Source organism: Armigeres subalbatus, chromosome 1 (assembly GCF_024139115.2).
Source record: "Armigeres subalbatus isolate Guangzhou_Male chromosome 1, GZ_Asu_2, whole genome shotgun sequence".
In the NCBI taxonomy this organism is placed as follows: Eukaryota; Metazoa; Arthropoda; class Insecta; order Diptera; family Culicidae; genus Armigeres; species Armigeres subalbatus.
Window position 1 is genome coordinate 298787543 of NC_085139.1, and position 24240 is coordinate 298811782.

General features: G+C 44.0%; 1 long non-coding RNA gene across 2 annotated transcripts; it reads left to right on the plus strand.

Moving 5' to 3' along the window:
• The first annotated feature begins 18104 nt into the window (after positions 1-18104).
• On the plus strand, positions 18105-23749 carry LOC134216274 (uncharacterized). Of its 2 annotated transcripts, none has more exons than XR_009980585.1 (3): positions 18105-18797; positions 19019-19170; positions 23647-23749. It is a non-coding gene; the product is annotated as an uncharacterized LOC134216274 (long non-coding RNA). The 2 variants fall into 2 exon arrangements; XR_009980588.1 differs by having other exon boundaries at positions 18105-18793.
• Positions 23750-24240: the final 491 nt, after the last annotated feature.

Consider the following 24240-nt stretch of genomic DNA (forward strand, 5'->3'; position numbering starts at 1 on the left):
TATGGTGAGCTATCTGCAGCTTCACTCCGTTCATCCAGCTCTCGATCATTGCTATCGCCTCCGTCGCCAACACCTCTACTTCTTCAAGTGTCTCGCCCATCACCGTTAGTGACACGTCGTCCGCAAAACCCACGATTTTAACTTTTCTAGGCAACCGCAGACACAGGACTCCATCGTACATCCCGTTCCAAAGAGTTGGACCGAGAATGGAGCCTTGAGGAACGCCCGCTGTAACCCGCATCGACTTACGCCCTTCGTTAGTGTCGTACACCAACACTCTGCACTGAAAGTAGCTCTTCAGGATATGGCACAGGTAACCAGGGACCCGCATTCTATGCAGCGCTGATGCAATGGCTTCGAAGCTGGCACTATTGAACGCATTTTTTACGTCTATTGTTACCACTGCACAATATCGATCTCCTCTTCGCTTCTGTTTGGACGCTTTCTCAGCGCTCTCGAGTACTGTCCGAATAGCATCCACCGTCGATACTCCTTTGCGGAACCTGTAGCATACTATATGTAACATCCTAATTATACAGTAATAAATCATTTCAAATAGACAAACAAATTAGCATTGATAAGGAATTCCCAACTTCTCAGATTTACCAACGTTAAATTGCCAACGTCTGGAAAAACCCCTTTACCTTCTCAGGCAGTAGATAAAACACAAACAATCTTTTTACTATCAAGCGAAAACGCACTGCGACCTTTCTTCCAACTGTCGTTAAAATAAACCCAAACACAACGGTATGCCGAGGCCAGAAGCAATAAACATCATTTACCTGAATAAGCATCATACAGTATATTGTTAAACAACCACCTACCTTAAGAGAAATGTGCAAACATAGTATATAAGAGAAAATAAAGATGATGCGACGACGATTCGTAAACTCCAAGTTAACCAAGACGGACACGCTGTCCGTTTGTGTTCTTATTCTAAAAATCACTTCCCTACTGCTATAGGAAAACTAACTAGTGAATAAAGATAGTTTAAACCCAAACTGCATCTTCGACAGTCCGCGCTCGCCCTCCGTACATTTCGCAAGCCTATTCAGGATAATCCTCTCCAGGAGCTTCCCGAGTGTGTCCAACAGACATATAGGTCTGTACGAAGCCGGAATACCCGGAGGCTTTCCTGGCTTCGGCAGCAACACCAGCTTCTGAATCTTCCACATTTCTGGGAAGTTGCCTTCGTCCAGGCACTTTTGCAGCACTGTTCTGAACATATCCGGACATGCCACGAGCGCAGCTTTCAGCGCCACGTTCGGTATTCCATCCGGACCGCGGGCTTTCTTCGCCGCTTCTGCAAGCTCCTCATTGGACACTTGTTGATACCCAGCGTTTGTTTCTTCTTCTTCGCCGTACGGTATTGGTGGCCACGTGGCCGGGTCGTGTTGCGGGAAAAGACCCTCTACGATCTCCTTCAACTTGATCGGACACTTTTCGGCCGGTGTCGACGGACCCTTCATCTTCGCCATCACGACTCTATAAGCATCCCCCCATGGGTTGGCGTCTGCTTCTCGACACAACTCCTTGTAGCAGTCTGACTTGCTAACTTTGATGGCCTTTTTTAAAGCGGTCCTAGCAACCCGGAACGCCGCATTGCGCTCCTCTTTCTCTAGTTCCGTCCTCGCTCTCTGTGCCCGCCTCCTGGCTCTGAGACAAGCAGCACGAAGCGTACTGAGTCCCTCGTTCCACCAGTAAGCTGGACGCCGATTGCTCCTCGGCTGCATCACAAGCCGTTACCATTCTCCTTGTTAGCTCGACTGCATTTACGATCTCGGTACCACTGTCCGATCGAAGTGCCTCGACGAAGAGGTCTTTATTGAAGGCTTTCGTCTTCCACTTCCTCTCGCTGGTCATCCTTCCCCGCGTTTCACCATTATTTCGTTGGCCGATACGGTAACGTATCGCCTGATGGTCGCTATGGGTGTAGTCTTCACTTACTTTTCAGTCCATGTTTGTCGTCAGTGAAGGGCTACAGAACGTGATGTCAAGTTAATTATGGACTCCCTCCCGGCTCTCCGAAATGTGCTCACGGAGCCTTTATTGCACAATCGTACGTCTAGCTTCGCTAGAGCTTCCTGCAGGACATATCCTGATGTGTTGGTCGTAGCCCAGGCATTAAAGTCACCTGCTATGACTACTGGCGTTCGTCCGGTTAATTGATCCATTATATGGCTGAACCGTTCCAAGGTCCATCGTAGAGGTACATAGCAGCTGCATTCAAAGAGGCCGCTGATTTTGACAATCACGAAGCCTTCATATGAACTCTCCACCACTTATTGAATTGGAAATTTGCACATAACTTGTATCGCAGCCATTCCCGAACTATCTGTCAACCAGTTGCCGTTATCAGTAGGAACTCGATACGGCTCTGCAATTATCGCGACATCGCACCTATTTTCCGTTGTTGACTGCCACAACAGTTGCTGTGCGGTTTCGCAGTGATTCAGATTAATTTGGATTATCTCCACTACTGTTGACCTGCGATCGCCCTCTTGTAGGCAGGGCATTTGTAGCCACCCGTCTGATGGTCATTCCCATCCTCTGGAGTGCAAAGCATGCACTTGGGTCTTTGCGTGCAGTCTTTCGCAAAATGACCTGTTTCCCCGCATTTCCAACACATGTTGGTTCTGTCCGGACCTTTACAAGCCCCTGCCCGGTGTCCGAAGTCCAAACATTTGAAGCATCTCTCCGCTTGTTTATTCACTGGCGGGGCAACTTTCAATGGGCATTTAGACCATCCAACAGTCAGTTTGCCTACCGCTAGAGCCTTGTTAGCAGCGGTTACTGGCAGACGAATTATCGCTGTTTGTGTTCCTACGAATGTTTTCCTTATTCGGATTGCCATTTGAACCTCGCCCAGGTTGCACTGTGACTTCAGAGCATCCTTAAGCTCTTCTACCGACGTGATCTCGTCTAGATCCCTGCACATAATCACCATCTCTGGGGTCAGGGATTTAACTTCCGCCTCTGCGCCCAGCGATTTTGCAATGCGCTCCTGCATAGTCGAGCAATCAACCGCAGGGTCCTTCCTTAACTCGAAGAGCATCTCTCCAGTTTGTGTGCGCCTGGTCCTAACTACATTCTCGCCCAAGTCCCTCAGCTCCGGGTCTTCTCTAACCTTCCTGAGGAGCGCTGCATAGGTCATTGCGTCATTCGCCTTGACGAGTACGGCTTCCCCCTTTGGTGGCTTCTGACGAGGCGGAGGCTTTTCTTTCTTGTTCTGCTCCATTTTTCTTGCCTCTTTCCGTTTCTGCTGTCTGTTTCTTTTCTCCTTCTGGCCAACTACAGTACTCCATCCTGCTCCCTGTGAAGTAGCGTCTGTCACTACGACGGCGGCAGCGTCCTCCCGCGTTTGCTTCTTCAGACCACCTGGTCTCCCGTCTCCCGGCGATGTTCTGGCCCTTTTGGGAGTCATGGAGACTGATGTACTCTCCACCTCAGCCAGCTTCTCTTTCCTCTGCTTCTTAGGATATAACGGAGCAGTTGTGCCGATATATTCCTGTTCCGGCGGAGCTAAGGCAGCAGGAGCCTTAGTCAGTGCTAATGCGCGTTCCGCTGCATCGACCCTCAGCACTGCTGTATCGAATTCATTCACTGCCGATATCAGCGCCTTTCGGATCTTGAGAACCATGTCCTTAATCTCCTTATGGACGTTGTTCCTCCCATCCACGAAATTGTGGAGGTCCTCCACCAATCTCTTTGCTGTCACTATTTTCGGCTTTTGTGGAGGCTTATTTAACTCGCTCTGCCCTGGCCGTTGCTCCTGCTGCTCCTGCTTCTGCTGCTGTTGTAGCACTGCTACTGGTGGCGGTGATCTCACCAACCCACTACTGGCGAACGGATTCGCCGCTCCTGCTTCTGTGTGATTTGTTGAATTACTCATTCTATAGGGTCCCCCCTCCAAACCGTTATCTCCACCCGTCGTACGTAGTCGCTTATGATCCATGGATTATCTTTGCAAGCAGTGAGGTCCATGCGAGGGTTGACACGGCCGCACTTATATGACCGTGTTCAGAGCCGATCACGCAATCGGTAAAATCTCAACCGAGCCTAGTACTCACCAAAAAACTTGGTGGACGAGTATTGAACGTATTCGGAGGACTGCTAGTTTTTACCGGGACGGAGGCGGCCGTACTGTTCGCCCACTCGCCATTTCAAGCCGGTGTCTCCCTTCCTTACTCAGTAGAACAGCACGACCGTCAGCCCAAAATCGTCGTTTCCAATCCGCTATCCAGATTCTGTCCGTTATCGTAAGCCGTGACCAGTATATCGTAATTAGGACCTTACTGGTATCGATCCTAATGTGCCGGTTGGCACTCCTGTTGATGGGGCTGAAGTGCTTTGGAAGCGGCACGGGTCGCTTGTACAGAGCTGCTTATAGACATGTGGTTTTTTGTAGAGATTCAACAGAGCCCACTGTCAAACCTCCGCCACCTCCCCTAGGCAGATTCCGCTTGGGCTGGCTGGGAATCAGTGAAATGGTACCAGGGCCCGGTCATCTCCCGAGAGAGACACCGATTGGTGGTTTTTCATTGGCGCTCGGGAACAAGTCCCGAGCTCCCACCTCTGTGTGTGTGTGTGTGTGTGTGTGTGTGTGTGTGTGTGTGTGTGTGTGTGTGTGTGTGTGTGTGTGTGTGTGTGTGTGTGTGTGTGTGTGTGTGTCTGTGCGCACCCCACCCAAAAAAAAAAGTCACTCATTTTTCAGGTACTTATTCTTAACCGATTTACTCGCAACAAGTTGCATTCGACGCAGGATACTCTACAATTGTTTCCTATTGAAAATTGGTCAGATCGGACTATGGGCTCGGAAGTCATGGCCAAAATACCACTTTTTTTTATAAAAAAAAGAAGTAAAAAAATGTCACTCATTTTTCAGGCACTTATCCTTAACCGATTTACTCGCAACAAGTTGCATTCGACGCAGGATAGTCTATCATTGTTTCCTATTGAAAATTGGCCAGATCGGACTATGGGCTCAAAAGTAATGACCAAAATACTATTTTTATAATGCACGAGAAAGGCACCATCACCGCTAGGTGGATTAATCAGGGTTTTTTTTTATTTCCTTTCCTGTATTTCCGAAGGCATTTTTAAAAGAGAGCCTGAATGGATTTCCGAAAATAATTCCCGTTTGAACTACTTTAAGAGATTTTGAAAGTATTTCTAAACAACTTCCCACAAACCACGTAGGCCGAATTTTCACATTTTCAAACCCACCACCCCTTCCCGCCTAGTAGACTTTTCCAAAACCCCTCTCCCACCCCCTTGAAGTCTACGTAGACTTTTTCAAATTTAACAAAATGTCATATGTGATTGGAAAAAAATTGGAAATCAACCACGTTTTCAGAAATTCAGATATACAAATCCATTTTCAAAACCATTGTAAACACTACAGTAAACTTCAAATTTTTAAACCTAACAAAATCAAACTGAACAAAATCCAACTCAATATCAATTAAAAATTCAAAACGAAATCAAATTCAATCCTCTGTCCATAGCTCCTGAAACCAAATCTCGAAGCCAATTAATTTAATTTGTGTTGGATTTGATTCCTCCTAGAGGTGTGCGCCACCGCCACCGGCACTTGCATAGGCGCGCCACTGCTTATAATCTGTCACGCATCTGAATTATAATTCTTCATGCCGGTTGCCAAATTTCGAGTTGAAATTCCGAGAACGTCAAGTCTACATTCCAAAAAGTTTGTCGTAGAAATTCCGTAGAATCTCCCGATTGATAACCTTCAAAGCTTCCAGGTAAAGAACTCTACGTGATAATTCCGATATTTTTCTTGAAAATTCCATTCCGTTGAAATCTCAAGAATTTCTTCTAAATTCCAAAAGTTTTCCCGTTAAAATGTTGAGTAATTTTCCGTGAAATTTTTTAATTATTTCCCGTTGAAACCATGCTAAAGGTTTCCTACGATATTTTGACATTTCTCTTGCAAAGTAGGAGCGATTTCCTGAAGAAATTTATGAAAAAAAAATCCTATGGACATTCCAAAGAGTTTTCCAGATAATTTTCGGTGGAAATTATGAAGGATTTCAGTTGAATTTGTGGTGAATTTATCGTAAAAAAAATAGAATAAATTTTCATGAAAATTCCAAATGCTTTCTTACAAGTGGGAAATTGGTGGGAAATTCAAATAATTTCTCGTGAAAGTTTTCAACAATTTCTTTTTCCATCGATAATGCCAAAGAATTTTCAGTAGAACTGCCGAAGAAATTGCCGTTAAATTTCGAAGAATTTCGCTTATATGTATGTCAAAAGAATTCCTCGCAAAAATTCCAAGAATTTCAGAAATTAAGAAAAATTTCCCGGGGACTTCCCAGAAAATCTTTAGTGGAAATTCTGAAGAATTTCTCACGGAAATTTCGGAGTATTCCCCTTACAAGTTCCAAAGAATGTCTTTTGGAAATTCCAAAGACTTCTTCTTGGATATTCCAAAATGCTTCCTTTGTAAATTCTTAATAATTTTTGTCGAAGTGCGACATAATTCTTCTTCTTCTTATTGGCATTACATCACCACATTGGGACAGAGCCGCCTCGCAGCTTAGTGTTCATTAAGCACTTCCGCAGTTATTAACTGCGAGGTTTCTAAGCCAGGATACCATTTTTGCATTCGTATATCATGAGGCTAGCACGATGATACTTTTATGTCCAGGGAAGTCGAGACAATTTCCAATCCGAAAATTGCCTAGACCGGCACCGGGAATCGAACCCAACCACCCTCAGCATGGTCTTGCTTTGTAGCCGCGCGTTTTACCGCACGGCTAAGGAGGGCCCCATAGTACGACATAATTCCCATAGAATACTTTGGAGAATTTTCCTGTTCAACACAGAAGAATTTGCTGTTGAAATCATGATATTTTTAAGCCGTAGTTCAGACTATTACTTCAGTGAAATCCATAAGAGATTCGAGAGATTATTTCGGTAAAATCTTGCAACGGAAAAATCGAAAAAAAATCAAATAAGTGAACTTCGCACAAAGCTGCTGTATGAAATGTTTTCCGAAAAATAAAATAAAATAAAAAAGTCTACGTAGACTTTCCGTATACCCCCGCCCCCTTCGTAGACTGACGTAGACTTTTTTGAACCCCCTCCCCCTCAAGAGTCTACGTGGTTTATGGACAACCCATAAAGGAATTTCTGAAGGAATATCTGAAGGAATTTCCGGAGGAGTTCTCAAAGGAATTTATGAAGAAATTTCTAATAGAATTTCAGAGGAAATGCCTACTGGTATTTCTGAAGTAATTCCTAGATGTCTCCAGGATTTTCTTTTGTAATTCTCAAAAAAATCATATGAAGATTCGTCCAGGAATTCCCTCGGATATTACCTCAAGAAGTTCTACAAAAACTCCTCCGAAAACGAATTCCAGAAAGTCTTTCGAAAATTATCTCAGCAATATTCTGAAATTTCTCTCAGGAATTAGTTCGGAAAAAGTTCCTTCAGAAATTTGTTTAAGAAAACCTTGGGAAAATCGTTAAGGTGTTTTCCCGAAAATTCCTCAAGAAATTCTTCTAAGAACTCTTTTGGAACCTCTTAGCCGTGCGGTAAGACGCGGCTACAAAGCAAGACCATGCTGAGGGTGGCTGGGTTCGATTCCCGGTGCCGGTCTAGACAATTTTCGGATTGGAAATTGTCTCGACTTCCCTGGGCATAAAAGTATCATCGTGTTAGCCTCATGATATACGAATGCAAAAATGGTAACTTGGTGCTTAACCCTCAAACTGCCGGGACGTATCTTGACAACTTAAAACAGCTCGTTCTCGGTCAATTTTTAACTAAATTGCAAGCGGTTTGAACTGTGATCAAGGGGAATAGTAGTTCCAGCATGTAGATGGGTAAAATGCTCAGGATGACCCTCCCTCTTTTAGAGGGGGGAGTTTTGAAGTGTGGCATAAGTCATTTTTTTTAGCAAATGTTTAGTATTTTGAAATTTTTAAAGTCGTAACAGGTGTTTTAGTATAAGTAATTAATGGTCAATGTGAATGGTTGATTACAATGGTCAAATAAACATAAATTGACCTGGAATAGGTTTTCAACGTGCACTGCCCACACGAAGGGAGACCCGACGACGAGAAAGAAGCGTTCTACGCACAGCTGGAGCAGACATACGATGGATGCCCTCTGCGGGACGTTAAAATCGTCATCGGTGACATGAATGCACAGGTAGGAAGGGAGGAAATGTATAGACCGGTCATCGGGCCGGATAGTCTGCACACCGTATCGAATGACAACGGCCAACGATGCATAAACTTCGCAGCCTCCCGCGGAATGGTAGTCCGAAGCACCTTCTTTCCCCGCAAAAATATCCACAAGGCCACATGGAGATCACCTAACCAAGAAACGGAAAACCAAATCGACCACGTTCTAATCGACGGTAAATTCTTCTCCGACATCACGAACGTCCGCACTTACCGCAGTGCGAATATTGAATCCGACCACTATCTCGTTGCAGTATGCCTGCGCTCAAAACTCTCGACGGTGTACAACACGCGTCGAAGTCGGACGCCGCGGCTTAACATTGGGAGGCTACAAGATGGTAGACTAGCCCAAGAATACGCGCAGCAGCTGGAAGTGGCACTTCCAACGGAAGAGCAGCTAGGCGCAGCGTCTCTTGAAGATGGCTGGAGAGATATTCGATCCGCCATTGATAGCACCGCAACCGCTGCACTTGGCACGGTGCCCCCGGATCAGAGAAACGACTGGTATGACGGCGAATGTGAGCAGTTAGTGGAAGAGAAGAATGCAGCATGGGCGAGATTGCTGCAACACCGCACGAGGGCGAACGAGGCACGATATAAACAGGCGCGAAACAGACAAAACTCGATTTTCCGGAGGAAAAAGCGCCAGCAGGAAGATCGAGACCGTGAAGAAACGGAGCAACTGTACCACGCTAATAACACACGAAAGTTCTATGAGAAGTTGAACCGTTCACGTAAGGGCCACGTGCCACAGCCTGATATGTGTAAGGACATAAACGGGAACCTTCTTACGAACGAGCGTGAGGTGATCCAAAGGTGGCGGCAGCACTACGAAGAACACCTGAATGGCGATGTGGCAGACGAAGATGGTGGTATGGTGTTGGACCTGGGAGAACGCGCGCAGGACATAATTCTACCGGCTCCGGATATCCAGGAAATCCAGGAGGAGATTGGCCGGCTGAAGAACAACAAAGCCCCTGGGGTTGACCAACTACCAGGAGAGCTTTTTAAACACGGTGGTGAGGCACTGGCTAGAGCGCTGCACTGGGTCATTACCAAGATTTGGGAGGAGGAAGTTTTGCCGCAGGAGTGGATGGAAGGTGTCGTGTGTCCCATCTACAAAAAGGGCGATAAGCTGGATTGTAGCAACTACCGCGCAATCACATTGCTGAACGCCGCCTACAAGGTACTCTCCCAAATTTTATGCCGTCGGCTAGCACCAACTGCAAGGGAGTTCGTGGGGCAGTACCAGGCGGGTTTTATGGGCGAACGCTCCACCACGGACCAGGTGTTCGCCATTCGCCAAGTACTGCAGAAATGCCGCGAATACAACGTGCCCACACATCATCTATTCATCGACTTCAAAGCCGCATATGATACAATCGATCGGGACCAGCTATGGCAGCTAATGCACGAAAACGGTTTTCCGGATAAACTGACACGGTTGATCAAAGCGACGATGGATCGAGTGATGTGCGTAGTTCGAGTTTCAGGGGTATTCTCGAGTCCCTTCGAAACCCGCAGAGGGTTACGGCAAGGTGATGGTCTTTCGTGTTTGCTATTCAACATCGCTTTGGAAGGGGTAATACGAAGAGCAGGGATTAACACGAGTGGTACAATTTTCAATAAGTCCGTCCAGTTATTTGGTTTCGCCGACGACATAGATATTATGGCACGTAACTTTGAGAAGATGGAGGAAGCCTACATCAGACTGAAGAGGGAAGCTAAGCGGATCGGACTAGTCATCAACACGTCGAAGACGAAGTACATGATAGGAAGAGGCTCAAGAGAGAACAACACAAGCCACCCACCGCGAGTTTGCATCGGTGGTGACGAAATCGAGGTGGTAGAAGAATTTGTGTACTTGGGCTCACTGGTGACTGCCGAAAATGACACCAGCAGAGAAATTCGGAGACGCATAGTGGCTGGAAATCGTACGTACTTTGGACTCCGCAAGACGCTCCGATCGAATAGAGTTCGCCGCCGTACCAAACTGACAATCTACAAAACGCTAATTAGACCGGTAGTCCTCTACGGACACGAGACCTGGACGATGCTCGTGGAGGACCAACGCGCACTTGGAGTTTTCGAAAGGAAAGTGCTGCGTACCATCTATGGTGGGGTGCAGATGGCGGACGGTACGTGGAGGAGGCGAATGAACCACGAATTGCATCAGCTGTTGGGAGAACCATCCATCGTTCACACCGCGAAAATCGGACGACTGCGATGGGCCGGGCACGTAGCCAGAATGTCGGACGGTAACCCGGTGAAAATGGTTCTCGACAACGATCCGACGGGTACAAGAAGGCGAGGTGCGCAGCGGGCAAGGTGGATCGATCAGGTGGAAGATGACTTGCGGACCCTCCGTAGACTGCGTGGTTGGCGACGTGTAGCCATGGACCGAGCCGAATGGAGAAGACTCTTATATACCGCACAGGCCACTTCGGCCTTAGTCTGATTAAATAATAAAAATAGGTTCCGGGAGCCCGGAATATCCGGTATAAAAGGCCAGCATAGAATCACTGAATATATCGGACTTCCGACACCTCAAACTTCTCAGAATCTCATGGGTAACTTAGAAAACGCCATAGTTTCTTGGTAGGGTAAAACTGGCCGTGCGGTGGCCATGGAACAGGTTCCGGAAACCCGGAATTTCCGGTAAAAAATGGCCAACATAAAACTACAAAACAAATTAGCCTTTCGATACCTCAAACTTCTTAGAATCTCATGAGTAATCTGGAAAATGACTTAGTTTCTTGGTAGGGTAAAACTGGCCATGCGATGGCTATGGAACAGGTTCCAGAAACCCAGAATTTCAGGTAAATAATGGCCAACATAAAGCTACAAAACAAATTAGTCTTCCGACACCTCAAACTTCTAAGAATCTCATAAGTAACTTAGAAAACGCCATAGTTTTTCAGTAGGGTAAAACTGGCCATGTGATGGCCATGGAACATGTTCCGGGAACCAGGAATTTCCGGTACAAAAGGCCAGCATAGAATCACGAAATATGTCGGTCTTCGAACACCTCAATCCTCTCAGAATCTCATTAGTAATCCAGATAACGCCATAGTTTTTTGGTAGGATAAAACTGGGCATGTGATGAACACGGAACAGGTTCCGGGAGCCCGGAATTCACGGTACAAAAGGCCAACATAGAACTATAAAACAGGTCCAAACCCTTATCTTACCTTACACATTACTTTCTCGTTACTAAAGACCAAAGTAGAACTACAAAATAAATCAGTCCCGGATATACCACTTAGACCAGCTATTAGATCTATCGCAGCATCCCCGTATTCTTAATGTATAGGTGCATCTCGAATTACTCCAATACTATTGATAAGCAATGCAGTATCGGTTTCGATATAGTTCTTGCTTTTTCTCTCTCAAGAGGATCATGATAGTCTATTTGGACCCTTTACAGAGAGCAATATCATTGAATGTGCGCCCCTTATCATAAGAATTCAATCCTTTCTTGAGAAAACAGAACCGTAATACTGTTATTTGACCAAGTATCGGAGCCCTAGCCACCTCTTTGTCTTGCTTCTACAATATCACCAATAGAGCACCACACCTGGGATTTAGCTATATGTACAAAACCATTTCTAGCTAAAACATTTGTCCTGCAATGAGAATTTCCGTCATCTTCAGGGAAAAGTTAAGTTAGTTATACTTCAGATACTTCTATTGGTAGCGTAATCCTTAACTAAAACAACTTATAGCCCTAGCTCGGAAAATGGATTTAGCTAGGGCTCGGTTTGGCAGGTCTTACTCCGTAAGACACTACGTACAAGTGATCTATCCAACGTTACAGGAAAAGGCCTACATAGAACTACAAAATAAATCAGTCTATCGACCCCTCAAACTTTTCACAAAATCGTAAATTGTTTGTAGGGTAGAAATGGCCATGCAATGGCCACGGAACAGGTTCCAGAAATCCAGTATTTCCAGTGAAAAGACCTACATGGAACATCTGTATAAATCAGTCTTCCAACACCTTGAACTTCTGGGGCAGCAGGGACTTTGTCCAAGGGCTTGACGACCCCTCCCCATGGCCACTGCGAGTTAGACCGGGACCATCGTCCCTAACCCCTAATCCCAAGGCGTCAAGCGACCCGTGCCGAGGGGATGCATGGCCAAGGGGGTGAAATAATAAGCTAGGCCTTTAACGGAGCCTGTGGGGTACCTGGGCACCCTCCACAGTAATTGTCCCTTACCGCGTCATGCTGGGCTCTGGCGTGGTGGACCTCTTTTCCCGAGCAACTCGTGGGACCAAAATGGAAAACCAAGTCAATTCCAAGGCTCAGGCGAATGAGGGTAGCAAGAAGTCTAGAGTAGGCGCCGATCGCTCCAGGGGCGATGCCCTAGTCATCACGGCGGACGAGGCTAAGTACTCGGATGTTTTGAAGGCGATGAGGAATGACGTCAAGCTCGGTGAACTCGGCGCCGACGTACGTTGAATAAGACGTACCCGGATGGGCGAGATGATACTCGAGCTGAAGCGGGGCGTCTCGCAAAAGGGCGCCGCCTACAAGAAGTAGGTGGAGGAGGTCCTAGGCGAGACGGTCAAGGTGAGGGCACTCACGACGGAGGTGAATCTAAGGGTTAAAGACCTGGATGAGATCACTGAAGTCGAAGAGCTCGTCACGGCACTGCGGCGACAGTGTGAAGTGGAGACGCCCACCGCAGCCGTTCGGCTACGGAAAGGTCCGGCAGGGACGCAGGTAGCATTGGTTCGGCTATCTGCAGCGGACGCCTCCAAGGTAGTCAAGTTAGGGAGCGTCAAGGTGGGATGGTCGGTATGCCCTGTGCACATATACGAGCAACCCGAAGTTTGCTTCAAGTACCTGGAACCGGGGCACAAGAAATGGGACTGCAAAGGCCCTGACAGAAGCAATCTCTGCCGACGCTGCGGATTGGAGGCACATAAGGCACAATGCTGCACGAACCCTCCCAATTGTTTGATTTGTTCCAGCAAAGCCGTGAACAGCAAGCACCCCATGGGGGGTTCGATGTGCCCGGCGTTTAAGCGTGCTGCAAAATCAAAGTGCAGGTAACGCAGCTGGCTTGCTCGGCCTCGCCCGAGTGTTTGGTGTGCGCAGGTTTAGAGGAAACGGCGGAACACGTGTTGTTCGTGTGCTCACGTTTTCGCGCAATGCGTGACCACATGCTTGCCACATGTGGTCTGGACACTACCCCGGACAACCTAGTTCGGAGGATGTGTAAAGATGAAGTTGGCTGGAACGCCGTTTTATCGGCTATCGCCCGAATCGTCTCGGAGCTACACAGAAGGTGGCGCGTGGACTCAAGGATGGCTAGTTCAGGCGCAAATAAGAGGTGGTCCAAGGGATCGGAGTCGGCTTCATGGGTCATACCGGTGGTCATGCTCTGTGGTCGAACTCGATCCTTTTATCGAACAAGTGGCCGCGCGAAGAACAACATGATATCGTCGCTTTCGCGGCGTCGGTCAACCGGGCGGGTTCCGAGCCCGAGGACGGAAAGGGGTCCTCGTCAAGGCTGGGGCAGACGTAGGCCTCGCGTCGGCAAGTCCCTCTGTGTGCTGGCGAATAGGCCCTATCGCGGAAAGGTCAATTTGGGGTGCACGCGGCATCATCATTTTTGATACCAGTCGTGCAGAGGGAAGCAGGCGCGATGTCGACCCTTCCCAACTTCCGAGGACATAGGGTGTGGTAAGGCCACCTGGAAAGCCGGCAACGCGCTGGCACGATACCATGGTGTTCTTCTAAAAAAGCGAGTTACGGTGTTCGATGCTGCAAGGACACGCAGCTAACCTCGAGGGTGCCAATGAAACAAGCGGGGAAGCTCACTAAACTAACTTTGCTTCCGCGCCAGGCAGCGAAGCTGCCGCAAAGCCGCAATGTAACAAATGCCCGATGAGACTCTGATAGGTTCACTTCCGAAACACATAAGCCACTAACAACCCATTAAAGAACCAACACTTTCCGAAATTATTTCTAGGAATTCATAGACTAAAAATTTAATGGGATTGGCAGCAATGGAAACGGTTTAGCGGGTCGGGGATGTAGTCCAGCCTCCCTCGGTGATCCCTAACCCCGCACTTCCTGGTCAACCCAGGATGTCTGTTGAGCAGATTCCCCCTCCATTGTTTAGGAAGAAAAAAAAAACACCTTGAACTTCTGAGAATTACCCGAGTAATCCAGAAAATGCCAAAGTGTTCTTTTAGAGAAATACTGGCAATTTTATAGCCACGGAACAAGATTCGGAGTCTCTGGAAAGCCCATTCCGATAGCCTAACGTGGCTTTTTGTACCGGATATTCCGGGTTCCCGAAACCTATCATGAAACTATGGCGTTTTCAAAATTACTCATGAGATTCTTAGAAGTTTGAAGTGTCGGAAGACCGCTTAATTTCGAGGTTCTATGATGGCCTTTTGTACTGCTTGATACGGACTTTTGGAATCTATTCCGTGGTCATCACATGGCCAGTTTTACTCTACCAAGGAACTAAGAAGTTTTCTGGATTACTTATGATATTCTGAGAAGTTTGAGGTGTCGGAAGACTAATTTGTATTGTAGTTTTATGTTGGCCTTTCGTGCCGTAGATTCCGGGTTTCCGAAACATTTTCCGTGGTCATCCCATGGCCAGTTCTACCCTAACAAAAAAACTATGCTGAAAACTATGGCATTTTCTTAGTTACTCATAAGATTTTGAGTAGACTATTGTTAGGTATCGGATGACTTAATTTTTTTTAAGTTCAACGTTGGCCTTTTGTATCGTAAATTTTGGGTCTCCGGAATCTATACCGTGGCCCTTAATTACTTATACTAAAACATCCGTTATGATGATGATTTCAAAATACTAAATATTTGTTCTAAAAATGACACAAAACTCCCCTCTAAAAGAGTCATCCTGAGCATTTTACCTATCTACTTTCTGGAACTACTATTCCCCTTGACCACAGTTGCAACCGCTTGCATCTTAGTTGAAAATTGACCGAGAACGAGCTGTTTTAAGTTGTCAAGATTCGTCCCGGCAGTTTGAGGGTTAAAAGAAACCTTGAGAAAAAATATGTTACCTTTGAAATTGTTAATTCATTCATCTAATCCGAGCACCAGCATTTTTGGCGTTATTGGTTCATTTATAATTTGGCGTCAGTAGTAAGAACTTTAATTTGAGGGGATAATCAGTCAAGCGATTAGGCAATTGAAAAAAAGTCAGGGAGTTTCAAATATAAGAGAAATTTTAATTGAGGTGTCGGAAGCCTATTCTATTGTGTAGTTTTATGTTGGCCATTTTGTACCGGAAATTCCGGTTTTCCGAAACCTGTTCCATAGCCATTGCACGGCCAGTTTTTCCCTACCAAGGAACTAAGGCCTTTTCCAGATTATTCATGAGATTCTGAGAAGTTTGAGGCCGATTTGGAAGCCGATTTTGTTATGTAGATTTATGTTTGCTTTTTGTACCAAAAAATCCGGGTTTCCGGAACTTTTTCCGTGGCCAGTTTTACCCTACTGAAAAACTATGACGTTTTCTCAGTTACCCATGAGATTCTGAGAAGTTTGAGGTGTCGAAAGACCGATATATTCGGTGATTCTATGCTGGCCTTTTATACCGGATATTCCGGGTTTCCGGAACCTATTGGAAGGTCACCTGGAGGCCAATTTACGTATATTTGGCTATTGTTGTCAACCATTTACAACGACCATTAATTACTTATACTAAACACCTGTTATGATATTAAAATTTCAAAATACTAAGCATTCACTCAAAAAATGGCTTATACCACACTTCAAAATGCCCCCTCTAAAAGAGGGAGGGTCATCCTGAGCATTTTATCCATCTACATGCTGGAGCTACTATTCCCCTTGATCACAGTTGAAACCGCTTGCAATTTAGTTGAAAATTGACCGAGAACGAGCTGTTTTAAGTTGTCAAGATTCGTCCCGGCAGTTTGAGGGTTAATGAACACTAAGCTGCGAGGCGGCTCTGTCCCAGTGTGGGGATGTAATGCCAATAAGAAGAAGAAGAAGACTCTTTTGGAATTCCTTGAAAAGTTCTAGGACGAAATTTCCTTAAGAATTCCTGAACTTGAACTTGAAGGAATATTCGTAGAAGTCCCTGAAGGTTTTTTTCAAAGTAACTCCTGAAGAAACTTCTTACAATCTTAGATATCTCCGAAAATTCCTTTGGAATTCCGTCAAGACGTTCAGAAATTCGTATTTACCTTCTGAAAATCCTTCTTTTTGAAATATCTACAGAGAATGTTTTGGGAGTTCCTTAGGAAATTGTTTCAAAATTCCAAGAAAAAATCTCTAAAAACTCCTTCAGAAATTTATTAACGGATAACTTCGGAAATTTCTGTCAGCTTCGGAATTTTGCTTTGGAATTTCTTTGAAAATCAGTTTGATATTCCTTCGGAGTTCCTTAGCAAGTTCCTTGACAATAATTGTTCCTGAAATTCCCATAGGAATTCTTCCAAAACTACTTTAAGCAATTTAATATAGAATTTCTTAGGGTAATCCTTTAAAAAATCCTCCAGAAAATTATTTTGTAACTTCATGAAGCTGCCTACAGACACTGATAAAACTAGCTCTGTACACATCGTTGATTCGTCCAGTCGTCCTGTACGGCAATGAAAAGATGCAGATTATCAAATTCTCAAAGTGTTTGAGTTGAAAATACTGTGCTCAATACTTTGCAGCGTGGTGGAAAATGGTAAATGGAGCAGACGAATGAATGAACCACGAGTTAAACCAAGTATACAAAAATGCAGACATAGGCAGGTTGATAAAATAAGGCAGATTACAGTGGGTTGGACATGAAGTGCGTATGCAGGAAGAGAGACCAGCAAAAGAACTTGCAGAGAACCTGGAACATGACGTTGGCTCTGGGGTGTGCAATCGAGGAAGATGCGGAAGCAGCCGCTGATGCATTTTGGAAATACTGTTACACTTTCCAACACTACTTCAGGAATTTTCTCGGAAAGTCCTTTAGAAAATTCTCTTAGGAACTCCATCAGAAAATTGTTCACTCTTTAATAAATTTCCGAATGAATTCCTGCAGGAATATTTTATGTTTTATTAAAGGAATTTCCCAAAGAGAACCTGAATGGATTATGTACTAAAAAAAATATTTCTGGGTTACTGTGATGGTCCCTTCAACCAGCTTTCCAAGGATTTTCATCTCTACTCCTCGATATTTCCATGAGTCGATGGTCCCTTCAATATCGACTCATGGAGGTTTGACTGTATTACAAATTTGCTCTATGACACCGAAATTTAATTCTTCACTTAGGGGTCTTTTTCGTGATAAAGCAGGATTTATTGTTAAAATTTGATTAATCAAAATCAAAGAAAAACAAAATAGTGGTAATTCAAATAACATTTTGAAATCAGGTATTGATTAGTATCGCCGGCAATTGACTATTTTGAATGTGCTGTTTGATGATCGGCAAACGCAGAATATTCCAATTTTAATCCACTGAAGTCGGTTTTTATACGGGCGATTCCTACCGTGTGAATCAAACCCCTTTATCCAAAAATCCACAGTAAAATTGATTTTTTCAGCCATTGATTTTTTCATCCACGCCAGTTCACGCCGCCGCCGCCGATAAAAGTCAACGGCGCGCCGCCGTGACGCCGCCGCCGCCGGGGCAAAAGTGACCACCACGCCGCCGCCGCCGATGATATGACCGGCGCACAGGTCTAGCTCAAACACCTGCCCGTCTTCATCGGCTGATTGTATGCAAACGATTGATCCTCTTCTTAAAGTTCAGGTTCGCGTTCTAATTGTTCATAAAATTTTCCGGCCTTCAAGTTCATTAATCGGAAAACACATCTCCACTCCACTTTCAAAACTTCATGAAATCTCGGATCCGATTTTCTTCTTTTAAAAATTATGGCGTGTTGTGTCACCCACCACACTGAACTATTTATAATTGTAAATACCTAAAATTACACAAACCTTGATTATACGTCAAATAAGCGTTACTATCGTAACGCTTCAATCTGTCAAGATAATAAAGAATAAATCTCTCGTCCACTTTCATTTGGACCAGCAACGGACACGCATCGTTTTTTAATTCATTTCCATCAACTGGCGACTAGGTTTTTTTTATACGAATATCGACCGCGTGTGCAGTGAATAAGTAGTTTTGTGGCATTGTGGTGCAATTACTTCAATACTGTGGTTTTTCGACTGCGAGAAAGCCAAAGCACGCCGAAAACAACCCACGAGGACGGTGAGGCATATCAAACGACGAGAACTGAGGGCTGCCTGTGATATTTTGCGAAACGCCGAACAGCGCCGACGGTGAAGGCAAAAGGAAAGCAAATTACCGACAAATCCGCGGGAGTGGCTTGCTGAAAGACGCTGGAGACGCCGGATAAACTAGTTTGAGGTAGTTGATTCCACGATCGCCGTTCGGTTGAGCATCAGGAGTGCAGTTTTCCCTTGGCAGCGTTTGTCGCATACATCCGCGGAAGTTGGTTGCTATACGGACGCCGAATAATCCCGTAGGAGGCAGCTGATTTCGTTGTTGCCGTCCGGAGCGACGTTCTGTTGGGCAGCGGAAAAGGGAAAAATTCGTCGAAAGGTCGGTAAGCGGAGTGAAAAACAATTTTACAAAGCGTTTTATAGATAAATCGAACAATTTTGTGGGGTGGGAAATTCCATGTGGTTCTTTTGTTCCATTATGCCCATTGTGAAAAACAAAACAAAAGGAAAATAATTCTTTAGTGATCAATTGTTCGTGTCACAGGATTGTGATTTAATTTTATTCTAAAACTACTACTAAAAGTGTTTCCTTTTAATCCTCTAGGCCTCAGGCAACCGTGGAAGTTACGTGCTACTCAGGAAGGTTTGATAGTGGTTCGAATAGTACGGCTTCGGGTCGTTTTCCGGAAGAGGGTGATTGCGACAATTGTCGGCACAGGCAAAGGCCTTGGGCGAGAGCCAATCGTATCTGTACGGGTAAGTCGTTTTGATCTTTTTATTGCGCGAGCCTACATTTGAAGAATTTTTGTTTCTTTTGTTCCTTTTATTTCTTTTGTAAGGAATTGAACATGCTTGGAAATCAGATCCCAGGTGGCAAGGCTTCTAGTATTGAGCCATACCGCAAAGGAACTTCCTTTTCAGACTGGGTAGACCGTCTGCAATTTTCTTTTGAGGCAAATGAATTGTCAGAAGTACAAAAAAAGTCGCATTTCATGAATTTGTGTGGACCCTATGTTTATTCCCAGTTGAAACTTGTGTTTCAGCAAGGAACATTAGCGACAGTTAATTACGCTGAAATTGTAAATAAGTTGAAACAAAGGTTCGACAAAACCGAACCAGATTTAGTTCAGCGATTCCGGTTTAGTCATCGCGTCCAACAACCGGATGAGTCAGCCGAGGATTTCGTCTTGGCGGTAAAACTCCAAGCGGAATTCTGCGGTTTTGGCGGGTTTAAAGACATTGCTATTCAAGATAGAATTCTGCATGGACTTAGAGATGAGGCATTGAAGCAAAGGCTTCTGAATGAGGAAAACTTAACCCTTGAATCTATGGACAAATTCATTACAACATGGAATATAGCAAAAGACAATGCGAAAACTATTAACACGGGGTTTCCTCAGGGTTCTCGGATAAATCAACTGCTTCAGGTTTATAATACGGCAAGGGACAGTCCGGTGGGAACACCGGAGCGCCCAAATCAAGTTCGGATACCAGTTAGGGAAAGATTAGGTTTCCAGCCCTACAGACAAAACAACCGGAGCACACAACCATACAATAACATAAGACGTACCCAAGATTACAACAATCATGCACAAAAGACAATTAGATTCAATTACCGGAACAATGACAGACGTAGGACAGACTACTCTAATATGACGTGCGATTTTTGTGGGGTCAAAGGACACATAAAAAGGAAATGTTTTAGGTTAAAGAACATGAAAATGGATGCAGTAAAGTTCGTGGATGTTGCGAAACCGGGTACGAGCGCGGAGAAAGACCTGAGCACTTTAATGGGCAGAATGTCGACGTTTCAGGGAGCTGACAATGACAGCGATGATGATGAATGGAATTCAGGTGATTTGCAGTGTATGTGTGTTGCGTCTCTTAATAAAATAAGTGAACCATGTCTTATAAATGTCTCAATTGATGATCGTTTGGTACAAATGGAGGTTGATTGTGGTTCTAGTGTAACCGTTATGGGAAAATCTCAATATTTTTCGTTATTCAAAAAGCCTTTAACCATGAGTGAGAAGCAACTGCTAGTTGTCAATGGGTCAAAACTAAAAATTGAAGGGGAAACAAATGCTTTAGTGAATCTAAATGGATTGAAAATGAGATTAAATCTTTTAATTTTAAACACAGATTTTAAATTTATCCCCTTGTTTGGCCGAAATTGGCTTGATGTTTTCTTTCCTCAATGGAGGAACAATTTTCTTAGTGATCAAATGGTAAACAGGGTAGATTCAACGGACAAAGAGTGTATTATTGGGGAAATTAAAAGCAAATTTGCGAAAGTTTTTATGAAAAATTTTTCAACGCCCATTAAAGATTTTGAGGCTGATTTGGTGTTAAAAAGTGATGTCCCTATTTTTAAAAGGGCCTATGAGGTTGAGGGAAAAGTCCTGGATTATTTGACAAAACTAGAAAAGAAAATGTGATTACACCGGTGAAGACCAGTGAATGGGCATCACCAGTGGTTGTAGTTATGAAAAAAAATAATGAAATAAGACTCGTAATTGATTGTAAAGTTTCAATAAATAAAGTTTTAATACCAAATACTTACCCTTTACCTTTGGCAGCCGACTTGTTCGCTAAATTGGCAAATTGTAAAGTTTTTTGTACGCTAGACCTGGAGGGAGCTTATACACAGCTAGCATTGACTGAACGTTCCAAGAAATTTATGGTGATCAACACAATCAAGGGATTGTTCACCTATAATCGTTTACCTCAGGGGGCTTCCTCAAGTGCATCGATTTTCCAACAGGTTATGGATCAAATTTTAGAAGGGATTATAAACGTTTATGTTTACCTTGATGATGTACTGATAGCAGGTGAAAACTTGGAGATTTGTCGTGAAAAATTGTTTCTTGTTTTGGAAAGACTCGCAAATTTTTATTCGTATATATTTATTTGGTAGGCACTCTGTGTTCTTAACCGCTACTGTGCCGTGATCTACTGTGGTACTCTGCTGTACAGAGTCCACACAGAATCTATTTTTAGATGTCCATAATTCGTTATTGTTGTCGTTACCAGTCCATATCATCGTGAGTCCATTGTGTTCATTTGTCCATGTGGTGAATCCAGTGATCGTTGCTTTGTTCGGTTGCCATTAATTGAAGAACGTTGGAGGAATGCCCCCGAGAAGAACAGTTTTGTCAGTCGTCATCAGGCAGCCGTTTCGGTGAGGCGCGTTCCCCAAAACGCCACCGTACGGACTGCGCTTCTGGCAACTGACAAGGGTTTGGTGGAGGGGCTGGGAATCGAACCCATGACCATTCGCTTATGAGGCGAACGTGTAGCCAACTACGCTACGGGACCCCCCCAAGACTCGCAAATGCAAATATCAAAGTAAATGTTGAGAAATGTAAATTTTTTGTGTCAGAATTGCCTTATTTGGGCCATATTCTTAGCGAAAATGGGTTACTACCTAGTCCAGACAAAATTTCAACAATTCAAAAAGCAAAGGTTCCTAGAAATGTGACTGAGCTAAAGTCATATTTAGGCTTGATCAACTACTATAATCGTTTCGTGCCCCATATGTCTATCAAGTTATTCCATTTGTATAAACTATTGAAGAAAAATACTAAATTTGTTTGGGATGGTAATTGTGAAAAAGCTTTCCAAAAAAGCAAAAACGCACTGGTTAATACCAATTTTTTAGAATTTTATGACCCATCAAAAGACATTGTAGTAGTAACAGACGCTTCAGGCTATGGCCTAGGAGGAGTGATTGCACATGTGGTAGAAGGCATCGAAAAGCCTATTAGTTTTACCTCTTTTACGTTAAATGACGCGCAGAAAGGTTACCCAATTCTTCATCTGGAAGCTTTGGCCTTGGTTTGTACTATTAAAAAATTCCATAAATATTTATATGGGCAAAGGTTCATTGCTTATACTGATCACAAACCATTGATAGGGATTTTCGGCAAAGAAGGGAAAAATTCCATATTTGTAACAAGACTCCAACGATACATACTTGAACTCTCGATTTACGATTTTGAAATACGGTACAGACCTTCTGCAAAAATGGGAAACGCGGATTTTTGTTCGAGATTCCCATTAGAGCAGAAGGTTCCTATTGAGTTAGATCATGAGTTTATAAAAAGTATAAACTTTGGTGATGAATTACCCATTGATTTTGCTTTGATTGCCAAATGGACAAAGGACGACAAGTTTTTACAACAACTTATGAAATATTTGCGTGATGGATGGCCAAAAAAGTTGGATAAATGTCTTATGGACGTTTTTGCAAATCAAACTGATTTGGAAATTGTTGAAGAGTGCGTTTTGTACCAGAATAGGGTGGTAATTCCACATAAAATGCAAAACGGAATTTTGAAGCTTTTACACGCCAACCACGCAGGAATAGTTAAAATGAAACAATTGGCAAGAAGGCAAGTGTACTGGTTTGGCATTAATAAAGACATTGAAAAGTATGTATCGAATTCACATCACAATTGGAACAATTGTGGAAGTATGGTAATAGTACCAAAAACAAAAGTTTTGTCCAACTGGAAACCTACTACAAGACCTTTCAGCCGAGTCCACATAGACTTCTTTTATTTTTCTCACCACACTTTTCTACTGATTGTTGATTCTTTCTCAAAGTGGTTGGAGGTAGAATGGATGAAGAAGGGCACGGATTGTGCAAAAGTGGTGAAGAAATTGGTAGCTTATTTTGCTAGATTTGGTTTACCAGATGTACTGGTATCGGACGGTGGTCCTCCATTTAATTCATATTCATTCACAACATTTCTTGAAAAGCAGGGGATAAAAGTATTGAAAAGTCCAGCCTATAACCCCTCCAGTAATGGGCAGGCGGAACGGCTGGTGAGAACTGTGAAAACAGTATTGAAAAAGTTTTTATTAGACCCAGACTTGCAAGATGTTGATTTGGAGGATCAGATAAACTTATTTCTAATGAATTATAGAAATAATATTGTTTCGTGTGATGGGCAATTTCCCTCAGAGAAAATATTTAATTTCAAACCAAAAACGATTTTGGACCTTTTGAATCCAAAAAAGACTTATAGAAATTATTTACAAGTACCGCAGACTCCAATTGATGTAAATGATGACAAAAATATGTCTAATATACCGAAAAAGTCGAATGACGGTTTAGACACACTGACAGAAGGAGATACTGTATGGTATCGAAATTTTCATCATCATTTACCGAATAAATGGATTAAGGCAACGTTTCTCAAACGTTTTTCTATTAACACTTTCCAGATAGCAATTGGAAGCGCTCTCACCATGGCCCACCGAAGTCAGATAAGGGGCTACAAGGGGCAAACTCCGCAGGCGAGGCAAAACGTGTGGCTGGGAGTTGGTAGGTACGGGTGGTAGAGATGCTATGGTCGAAGAACGAACTGGAATTGAAGAACGGCACGAAGAGGACACCGAAGAAGTTAACGCAGGAAGCGGCTCTGATGATGAACCATTCAGGGGATTCCCTATGGTTCCGGCAAAGGCCAGGAAGCGAAACGCGACTTCGGCGGACTTGCCGAGCGTGTGTCTACGGCGATCGAAGAGGATTCGCAAACGAAACGAAGATCCGGAGTTTAGCTATTCGTAGAGTATAAGTTCAAAGTGATGAATTTTCGAAAAAGTGAATTGTTTAACAAATTAAGTTCATTTGAAGTTTGTTAAGTTCGATATATATAAGATATTTCAAGTTCGAATTTGTTGAAATGTAAATATTTAAGTATTAATTTGAAGGGGGAACAGCTGTTGTGTCACCCACCACACTGAACTATTTATAATTGTAAATACCTAAAATTACACAAACCTTGATTATACGTCAATTAAGCGTTACTATCGTAA